This window comes from Pteropus alecto, unplaced genomic scaffold (genome assembly GCF_000325575.1).
Source record: "Pteropus alecto unplaced genomic scaffold, ASM32557v1 scaffold3, whole genome shotgun sequence".
In the NCBI taxonomy this organism is placed as follows: Eukaryota; Metazoa; Chordata; class Mammalia; order Chiroptera; family Pteropodidae; genus Pteropus; species Pteropus alecto.
In genome coordinates this window covers 9,361,103-9,372,905 of record NW_006442484.1, presented here as the reverse complement: position 1 = coordinate 9,372,905, position 11,803 = coordinate 9,361,103, and the positions used below count along the sequence as shown (strand labels likewise).

The 11,803-nt window shown below is 33.2% G+C and overlaps 1 pseudogene; it reads left to right on the top strand.

Moving 5' to 3' along the window:
* The first annotated feature begins 8,937 nt into the window (after nucleotides 1-8,937).
* On the top strand, nucleotides 8,938-9,414 carry LOC102883007 (annotated as a pseudogene).
* Nucleotides 9,415-11,803: the final 2,389 nt, after the last annotated feature.

Here is an 11,803-nt window from a genome sequence, read left to right as displayed (position 1 = left end):
CAAATGAACAGGACAAACAAACAGAGACTCATGGACATGGACAATACACTAGTGGTTACCAGAGAGGAGGGAGGAGCAGGGAGGCAGATGGGGTAAAAGGGGTCAAATATGTGACAGAAAGAAATCTAACTATAGGCAGTGAACATGTAAAAAAGTAAATAAAAAATAAAAAGAGAATGAAAACAAAAAAAAATCAGCAAGCAAAGTAACCATTATATAATTTTTGAAAGTTTATATCATTTTGACAGAAGATATCTCAGTTATAAACCTTTTTTTTCCCCAGCCCCACATGAAACTTATTTGCCCTTTAATGCTCTGGCTAAGAGCATTCAGATTACATTACCTGGGCTCCCTTGACAGCTGGCTTCTTGTTAGTTTCTGCCAATAAGAGGCACTAATAGGAGATCATATGGCACAAGAACGGGAGATACCATTTTCTTTCTTTTTGTGCCTGGCAGCATTTCTAGATGTGTACATCTGTTAAGAATTTCTAATTTTAACCACAGGACTCAACTTTCTTTGTTTCAGCAAAGTAGGCTCCAGCTCTGTAATTCCAGTTCTGGCCATCAGCCACTCCTCAGCCTTTGAAGGCTCTGACACCTTCTCATTTTAGTCACCCAGCTGGGTTGTAGGAATGGGTGGCTGCTGCCTATTATAGATACTAATATCTGACTTAAATCATTGCCTACTTTTCTCTCTTCATGCTTCCAATACATGCAACCATTTTTCTTTACAGTAGCTTCAGTTTTCCTGAAAGGATACTGATAAAGAAAAAAAAAACAAGGGCACAAGATTAACAGGTAGCTATCTTCTGTTGGTAGTTCAATTATATGTTATTAAAACCAAATCGCAATTAATATAATTTTACAAATAGATCTCTGAGCAAGAGACAAACACTAAAATAATTTATAGTGTAAACATGTGCTTCTATTTACAGAAGAAACATTAGTCAAAATACTTAGTATACTACTAAAAACATATATTATCGTTAATGTGTGTTTGCAAAAAAGTATGCAAGCATCCACATCCCTGTTTGAGATTTCCCAAACTGACAGGTGGGAAGTACCCTGTGATAAACCTTTAAACACTCACACTAGGGGACATTTAAGGAAACTAATTCTGACTGAGTCTCTTGTTTTTTCTGGAGTTTACATGTGTGTTTGATTGTATTTAACTGCATAGCTCAATACATTTCTAAAGGAATGTATTCCAATCTTCTTTACAGAGACTAAGAGAAATGATGTGGCTTTCTTCAATGTAAACCAAGTTCTTCTATATGACTGCAAATTTCATTTTGCTTCCATTATACCATTGATTTTTGATTAGTTTCCTTTAATTTTTTTGGCTTTGGATGAACCATTCTCTAGACAAGTAATGTGGAAATATTGTATAAAGCACACATAATAAGCTATAAGATTTAGAACTATTGTTTAAATATGGTAAACCTGAGCCACGTGTGGCTATTTAGATTTTAAATTTAAGTCAATAAGAATTAGGTAAAATTAAAAATTTAGTTCCTGATTAGCCCTAGGCATACTTGAAATGCTCAACAGCTATATGTAATTCATGATTACAATATTGGCTAGCATAGTTCTAGACTTTTTATATCATCATAGAAAATGCTATTGAACAACACCGATTTAGAATATAAAATATTCACAAAGAAGAATTAAACACATGCTGCATGCTGTCTAGAATTAATTCTGCCATTCCTAATGTTGCTCTTTAATGCATTTCAAGGGCATGTCAAAGAATTCTGAAATTGGTTTCCAAGTGATAAAGTAAAAAAGAATAAGATCTTTAGGCCAGATGCCCACAAAACTTAAAATCCAATATTGCTTCAGGATTTCTTGAGCATATTGACAAATAGACAAATGGAGTAGTCAGTACTCAGGTACTATTTCTCAAATTAGAAACAATAAATAAAATTTAGGAAAAAGATTAGCACATACCAAAAAAAGCATTGTTTAGAATCCATGAAATATCAAATAACGATCATTGCCTTAATGAAACAAAAATAAATAATCAAAATCACTTCAGTGAAAAAGTAAGAAAACTGAGAATGTTAAAACTAATCTTCAAACATGCTACATGAAAATCATGCCTGAGAAGGAAAATCACAATCAATGATACTTTAAAAGGACAGATCAACTCTTAACGTGAACAATAACAGCAGTAAAAATTCACCACCTTTATCTAGCAATAAGTAACAATATGTGGCTTGACAACAAATACGAGAGATGGGAAAGTTATTAGCTGCACCCAAGCAGCAACAAGGGCAACAGGAATGACTATTGTCACTCGCACTCACACAGCCACTCATACAGTGTGGAGCAAGTGATACATCTCACCACCTCCAGGGGATGAGTTCCATTGCATGGGGATAGCAAACAACATAGCAACCAATGCCTACCACGAAAAAGAGCAGCTGTCCCAGAAAGTCAACCCACTGTGTGGGTTGCAGGTCCAGAGATTACCAAAAAAAGACAAGACTCACATAGGCACTAGATGGAACAACAGCTTAGAACAGACAGAGAAAGATCAGCTTTTATAGTGAGCTTTGGTTCCTTGCGGCAGAAGGATCCACCGTGTAGGCAGTTCAGGGAAATGATCTCAATGCACCCATTCTGTGATGCAGGCAAAGGACTGCATTCACTCCCCACCAGAAACAGATACAGCAGTGGATTAGCCAGATGCTGTACAACACGTAGTGAGGCAGAACAAAGTACACATCAAATCTGGAATAGGGTTTTTTATCTCCAAACAAGACAAGATGCCCATCACAGGCTGTGAGGCTCCATGTAAGGAAGTGTTCCAGATCCAAGGCACACTCTTATGCGACCATGCAGGGGTAACAGGCTGTGCACCAATGCATTGCCTATAAGCAGTTTCATAAACCGGCCCCTCTTCTTCTGTTCCTTAGTTTCTCTGTATGTGTTATAGAATAATAATATTGTGAGTTGTTTTTTTTTTTTAATAACTCATAGGATTATTGGGAGAACAGATAAAAATATTGGCTACAAGAAAACTTGAAATTTTCAAACCAGGTGTTGCTATTTAAATACAAGCTGTTATGTGAGTCCAAACTTTAAATTTGGCAATTTCTTGCTAAGAACATAAATACATAGACAGTATGGTGGCAGAATTGGACCTAGTCACTGTTGACTAATATGTCTGCTTTCCTGATTCTTATCATACCATCGGGGACTTCCATCCAATAGCTGCTTACATGATAAAATAGCTAAAATGATGATTGCATCAATTATAAGCAGAGTTATTCTGTGGAAATATGGGGAGATTCCCATGAGAAAATACAGAGATTCAGGGAAAAAATATTTACTATCTATTTTTCTTTCATGTATCTTGCCTCTAAAAGTAGAAAATTAGCAAGATAAGTCACAGACTACAAAATAAAGGCCTAATTTTGGCAGGAAAATATAGGTTTATCAACTAAGGAAAGTGAATGTCACTATGTATCTTGAGAAATTAAACCAAAATGACAACTCCTTGGAACAAGCTCAAAATGAAATAAACCATTTTGTAATCTGGAGACTTCGGTTCATCTTCAGAAACCACCTCAACAAGCTCTGTAATTTTGTGTAGAGCAAATAACCTCTCTAATTCTTAGTCACTGCTCTAATTAGAAAAAGTCCTCAGTGGAATTTTTCTGCGTTCTTTTTCATTCCATTTCTCAAACTGGATAATCGCAATTAAATCTTTTATCATTCATGCTGTTCCTTCCTTCTGCCAGTTCAAATCTGCTATTCTATCTTTCTAGTGACATTTTTGTTCCAATTATGTCATATATTCCAAAAACAGAATTTTTATTTGTTCATCTTTTTATTTCTATGTCTTTAGTGGTATTCTCTATATCAAGAGACATGTCTCTCTTATTTTATTTCTTTAAGCATAGTTTCCTGTCTTTCTTTGAACATATTAATAATAGCTGGTTTTAACTCCTTTAAGTTCAACATCTTGGCTTTCTCAGGGACAGTTTCTACTGACACTTTTCTTTCTCCTTTATAATGTTTATACTTTCCTATTTCTTTATATGTTTCATAAACTTTTGTTAAAAATTAAATACTTAAAAGGATAAAATATGGCAACTCAGATTCCTCTCCTCTCCAGGTTTATTGTTGTTGCTACTTGTTTATTTAGTGACAATCCTGAATTAATTCTGTAAAGTATGTATTCTGTCATGTGTGGCCACTAAAGCCTCTGTTTTTTAGTTTTCTTGGTGGTCATAACAATAAAACGTTGTTATTAAATTTCTTAAATCTTTAATCATAAACCTCCCATCCTTTAATTAGGGACTCTGTGTATGTGTGTGTCCATTCAACATTCCAACAGTTTACAATTCTGCTTAGCCCTCACTTCCTACTTGTGCAGAACTTCAAGATCTTCCATAGGTGAGAGAGTAGTTCTTATCAAATCTTTCCTGGACACATGCCTGAACTTCTAGATTTCCAGGTATATATTGCAGCATTTTCAAAACCCTCTGTAGATATCTTATTCCTAACTTCTTTTAAGGTTTTTGGTCCGCCTCCTGTTTGCCACAGTTATTGCTGCCACAGATCACTATGACATTAAATTACTGTCACTGTTTTTGCTGTTGTTGTTAGAAAAGTGCCCTGGAGAAATGACTGTTCGTACTGAGCAAGCTCCAAGTCAGAGTATATAAATACAAATACTATGTCAAATATTTGGGTTTTCCAGGAAGCTTCCACACAACACAGGTCAAGTAATGGCAATTCTCTGGGTATTGTGCTTTGGGTGAGCTCTGATTTTACTGATATTTGCCCAATTTTCTTGAGTAAATAGTCCTTGGAATGTTACTTTTGGTAAATTCACAGATTTCTGAAAAATTAAATTTTGATACATTTTTCAAGCATGGTTGTTTCTTTTATTGAGAAATATAGTTTAGGAGTTCTTGAGTCCATCATTCTGAGATTATTTCTTTTCTTGGTGATTTAGGAAATAGGGGCTATTTTATTGTTGTTGAGTTTTATATAGAAGCTAAGATTATTAAGTGATTCTGCATCTTGATAATAATAATTAGGCAGAAAAACGAATTAAGGACTAGAATTGCCATTGTTAAAGAAATAATAATAATGATTCATGTTATATGTGAAAGGAGGATATTTAGTTACTTTTGTGATTGCAGAATTTCCTCTCTGTATTGTTTCAGATATGATCCTTTGTCTTGTTAAATCATGATCACACACTGGCCTTTTTCAGGTTATTATTTATGTTTCAAGAAAGTTATTTATGTTCACTTAAGGATACTTTGGCCTAGCTGACAGCATTTAGTTGAAAAATGACAAAGCTGTCTTCCTTCTTAAAAGCTGCAAGAATGTTCTTTCTCACTGCATTGGATTACACAATGGTCACTATTGCCATTCCTTCCTTTCCACTATTTTTGAGAATTCTGCCATGATTTTCTTCTAAAAGTTAGCAATATTATTTCCTCTTTTGTTTAGTTTTCAGGTTTCTCCCTTCAGATTGGCTAAAATATTGTATAAGACTAAGTTTATTAGAAGTCCTGCAGCTTCTGTTTATTTAATTACAGAATTAGAAATAAGAAAAAAACTTCCATTTTCCTTCTATTCCTTTTCCCACCAAATTCTTATATTTTAAAGAAGAAATATTAAATGTTTTTTTTATCATATTACATAAGTAGAAGCTGGTAAACCAAATAAATAAGCTGGATTACTTTGATGGCAGTAGTACATAGCTTTCTACTTTACGACTTTGAATTTACTGGGGTTAAGTGGAGAAAAAATTAAAATTTAACCTGTAAACTTTTTTGGGTCTGAAGTTTACCTTATGATTTTAACTTCTACAAAACAGAAATCTGTATGAAATAACATTTCAGAAAAAACGAAGTTTATTTATGCAAAATCCGCAATAATTTAATCAACAAGTCCTTTGAGAACAAAGTCTCCTTATATTCAGAGAAATATTCTTCTCTTTAGGGCTGATTTCATGCTGGTAGAGGCTAAGGAGGCTATAATTGTAGTGTCTTCTCTCTTAAAGGGGAGGTCAACTTTGAGTTCAGGTTAATGAGAAAGATCACATTTCTAACAAGGTTACAAAGAATGGGATATGGGATTCTTAGGTTATATAGGTAGTGGCTGATCTGTTCTTAAGTGAAGAGTGATATGCAATGAGGCGTTACTGCACTATCGTGTTAAGGAATTCCCCAATTATCTCAGTTTTAAAAAAATAAAGACAAGATTCAGTGTTGAGAGTTTCGAGTTATAGTTTACTATTTAATAAGCACATATAATGGGCCAGACAAAATACTGGCGTTATGTATTTAATGCATTTGGCACATTATATTACTCAATCATTGCTACAACTCATTGAAGTAAACTTAGAAATCCCAATTTTATACAATATAACTTACAGAGAGTTTAAATGAGATAGTCGAAAATTTTGATCTGGCAAATAACGAAGCTATGATTCAAAGTTACAGTCTAATTCCAAATTCCTTACATCAAAATAGTCTAGCAATTTCCATCGAGAGGCACGGTCTTCTATTAGAACTATAGGGAGACAAACAGTTCACACGGGGATATAGAAATCAGAGACTCAGCCTGGTTAATCTGACATTGGAGTAGTTTCTAGCTGGGGGATGGAGCATCAAGGATTAAAATTAGCCTATGAGCAAATGATCAAGTAGTAGTAATGAAGATCACAATAGAGACAGCAAAACTTCTTGCTGGTTGAAGGGGTAAAACATAGGGCACAGAAGTGATAGATAAGGAGGTGAACAGCCACAAAAACAATGAAGTGATGTGTAAAAGAAGAAACAAAGTGAGAGAATGCAAGGTGAATTAAGTTCCATAGACTTATGTTTCAGGTTCATTGCACACATTTTTTGATGGTGGATTGATGAATGGAAAAGTATCAAATTTGGAAGAATACAATTCATAACTAAATGAACATTATTTAGAATACAATTCATAACTAAATGAGAGAAATTATCTTCTGAATTGAATTAACTGAATGAGCTTAAGTTATTATGCATTTTGATTTTCTATTACAAAATTATCATGCCTTTTTGAAAAATTAGAGAGAGAAGCATTTCATAGATTCTTTTTGCAAAGTGTCCGGCAAATTCTTTTCACAAATTGTTGAACTAAGCAAATCTCTCTCTCCCATCTTCCCTCCCTCCCTTTTTCCTTCCCTCCCTCTCTCTCCCCATTCCTATCTGAATAATTTAAGACAATCTGATTTACTTTAACTATGTTCTTAGTTAAAAAATAAATGAATTTCCTGCAATTAACAAGTACAATACTTCAAATTGAGAGACTCCATGAAAAATTTGTGACATATAGCTTTTCAAAACCATAGACAATCTAAACATTTCTGAAATTTGCAACTATGTGCTCTCTTCTGGATAAGCAATATGGTTCCACAATCTACTCTGATGTTAGCAGAAGGCTTGTACCAGTAAATTTTTGAAATTCACTGGATCTTTTTTATCAGTAAAAAATACTAAAACATGTAATACTTTTCAGCAGTCATCTTAGTATCAGGTTAATATTCAGCCATGTTCAGATTAAAAACAAAACAAAACAAAACAAAAAAACTGAGAGGTTAGCATGACAGCTGAATAAAATGCATAGGAAGCAAAATTGGCTGAGAGAAACACGGATATGAGATTATTCTGACCAGCAGAGGTTATAGAAAATTATTTTCCGTGGTAATTTCTTTCTATACCAAACTATTTTTTAAAATTGTTGGACAGTGATTCTCAGTATATGTATACTTGAGTTCATTTTAAGGATAGTTTTGATAGTTTTAAGTTATTTTTTTGTCTAAATGGTATGGATAATTGAAATGAATATTTAATACTTAGTAAATATTTACTTAATAAATACTACTTATCATGGATAGAATCTCCTTTTCTTTCTACTCTCCTTGAGATGAAGTAGCTGGAGTAGAAAGAAAAAAGGAATGTAAAATTAATAAAAATGAATTGCCTATCTTGTCTAGGGAAATAATAGGCATCTACCATGTGTATAATTTGAGAGCTGATAAATGGATTCCTTCAACCTTTAGTTCACCAAGGCGACTGAAATTCTAAGCATTCATAGAGTCATGCACTCATAGAATTGGATATGTTCAGTGACCTTAGAAGTCCATCAATTCATCTTCTTCATTTTAACATTGAGAAAACAGAGGTCAGAAAAGTAATTTTCATAGGTCATATAGCTAATCTGTAGCACAACTAATCCATCAATTAAATATTACCAACTCTCATTATTGTATTAAGTACGTGACACCAACAAAGTAGTTAGTTGTTAAAGCAAAATCTGTTATACTCATTTTTCCCCCCAAAGGATTAATATTACTACTATTTGCTACTCCTTGTCACCATTTCTTTTGTTACAATTTAATCTGATTTAAATATATTCTACTAATATCTCAAGATGTAACTGAAATTTATCCTGGTTTATTAGGTATTGTATTATGTATGCCAACTCTCTCAAACATGCAGTTAATATGAACATCTGTATATGTTTCGTAATCTCTCATTTGCTGTTTATCAAACATTACCAGATGGCATCTTTTGAATTGTCATCTTCCAATTTTGTTTAAGTGTGCTTATAAATTTGCCTTGGCTTCAAAATAAATTTATAAGACACAAGGAGTTAGAGTCTGTGTTACGTCTTTGTGGTCACGTCCTAAAGATAAGAAACTGAAGGCCTAGAGTTATGAAATTTCTCTGGTTGTAATTTGATTGGAATTAGTCGGTTGAGATTAGATTGAAAAGAAGCAACACTGGATGTAGGGAACTTCCCAGGCCGGCACTCACCTAGAAGGAGGCCATACTCAGTTTCAGCGCGAAAATCGTGAAGCCCAGCAAAGGCAAGAAGCCGGGAAGTGTTCGAATCCCGCATCTACGAGGCGCTCAGTGAGCTCGAGATGAACTCGGACCTCAAGGCCCAGCTATGGGAGCTGATTATAACTGCAGCCAAGGAAACTGAAGTTGATGGCGGTCGGAAAGCTATTATAATCTTTGTTACTGTTCCTCAGCTGAAATCTTTCCAGAAAATCCAAGCCCGGCTAGTATGCAAATTGGAGGAAAAGTTCAGCGGGAAGCACACTATTGTTATTGTTCAGAGAAGAATTTTGCCTAAGCCAACTCAAAACAGCCATACAAAAAATAAGCAAAAGCATCCCAGGAACTGCACTCTCACAGCTGTGAACGATGCGATCCTGGAGGACACGATTTTCCTAAGTGAAAGGGTGGGCAAGAGAATCAGCAAGAAACTGGATGGCAGCCGGCTCATAAAGGGTCATCTGGTTAAAAAAAGCACAGCAGAACAATGTGGAACACAAGGTTGAAACTTTTTCTGGTGTCTATAAGAAGCTCACAGGCAAGGATGTTAATTTTGAATTCTCAGAGGTTCAGTTGTAAAGAGAAAATGACTGAATAAGATATCATTCCAAAAAAGCAAACAAACAAAAACACTGGATGTAGGGAAGACCAAGTAGATTTAATTCATCTACTGCTCAATATATTTTATATCGGCAGATGATAAATTGGACAGGAATCGATATAAATCTGGACTGATGAAAAAATTAAATAAAAATTTAAAAAACCATAAGGCACCCAAATCAAATCGTATTCTAGCTAGGCATGTCTTGCTACCTATAAATGCACAAGGATACAGCATAAAGGAAATTTCTGCTAGAGTGAGCACTTTTTAAATCATTGTATTAAGTACAAAGCATCGTAGTAACATAATACTTTAAATATTATCACAAACAACCTAAGTAGGATCAATTTTTGGCACATTTAAGATATGAAAATATTAATATTTTGTTTCACAGAAAGCCTTAAAAATTTACAATAAAAAACTAAACATCTGAGAGAAAAATTGTCAAAGAATATGAACAAGAAAGCCATATAATAAAAAATACAAATAGTTAACTATTATGTGAAAACATTCAGTCTCTCATGTATTCAAAAAAATTACATAATTTACCTATATCTTGCTGATAAAAATAAATTATTACTAAGTCCATGGAAGTTAATTTGGTAGAATCTATCAAAAAGCCTTAAAACGGTCATATCTTTTCATTCAGTAATTCTATTTCTATGATTTTTTCTAAGAAAATAATCGAAGATGTGCATAAAGTATTCATATCAATATTCTTAATGATATGATGTTAACATATATCATTATCATCAAAAACATAATCATGTTTTTAATGGAAATATTTAATGATGTGGAAAAATAGGATCATATAAATTTGAGTGAAAAATATTGATATACGAAATTGTAGAGACTGTTATCCCAACTGAGTAAATGTGACTATGCTGCCAGTGACTATACTTTTATGTCTGTATACTTCTTCATGTTTCCTAAATCTGTTAAAGTTAAAATGTTACTTTAATTATGAGGAATAATGATTATAAAATTTTAAACTGATAGAATCAATTCTATTGTTAAAATATTGTAATTTTAACTAAGTTAAGCATTTATGTAAATTTAAACCTAAATGAATTTTGTAGCTGAAGAGTATATTAGAAAAACAGAATATTGGATAGTCTTAAAAGATAAATTATTTCATTTTCTTTTGACTTCCCAATTTTTAGATTCCATAAAGATCACTCTGTTCTTTTTTTTAATGTAGACAATAAAAAAAAATTTTGTCACAATTTTTTAGCTACATTTTACGTCTTTATGACCTAAATTAGAACTTACATTTAACATATCCTTATCACTTATTTATTTGCAAACCATTTCTTAAATTGAGTCTCTTTCCTTGGTGGTTAATAACTCCATATGTTGAGTTTTTGCTAGGCTGTTGCTAAGAGAACAAGTTCTCATTAAATATTGAGTGGTTTACTAATTAGATATCAACCCTCACTCCTCTCCATAATCCACCAGCTTACCCTCTACCTGGATCAAGGATAAGCCTGAAACTCAAGCAAAACTGAATCTCCTGGATATTGTCAAATGGATTAAATATGTGGAAATGATCTTTTAAGAGACTAAATTTGAACCTCACCTGTGAAAGGCAATATATATTAGACAAAAAGTAAGGGCTTCAAATTAAATATTTTTTACTAGTCTTTTAGTAGCTGTATAAGCTTAAGTAACTTAATTAAGCTTTCTAAGTCTCAGATGTCTCATCCATGAAGTAAGGATAATAATATCTTCCTCAATGGGTTGTTACGAAGGTTAAATCTCATACAAAGCTATAGTGTCTAACATTGATATCTGCTGCATCACACCTTTATCATTTTGAATTCTTAAAGTAATTATACTTGTGTAGTTAGATGGACAAAGTGGTCAAAACTGATGTGAAAAATTTATTTTTCAATTATTTTCAGAATATTCGAGAACTTGATATTTACATGAATTACAAATACCACTTTACACTATATATTGTATAGAAATTTCCAATTGTTTATAAAAAGTTTCATTGCTTTTTTTTGGAGAAAAAAGTGAGCATTAAAAATGTGTGCTGAAGGAAGTCAGATATTACATAAACAGGTCTCTTGAGCAACTCACAAAATAATGTCATACTCTGACAAGTGAAAAACATACTTCCCTGCAGTCTCAATGAACATGTCAGACAAGCTTAGCTTAGCATCAGCATATTTTCTTATCTCTCCATGCCACTTTTAATCATGTAAAATCTGCTTCCATATTGATAAATACTTTAGGTTACAAAGTACAAAATAAAACACATAAAATACAGACAACTCAGAAAAAGCAGAACCAATGTCTTCCACAGTGAGATTTGTCTTTTTTACAGGTTTCTGAAGAGCATG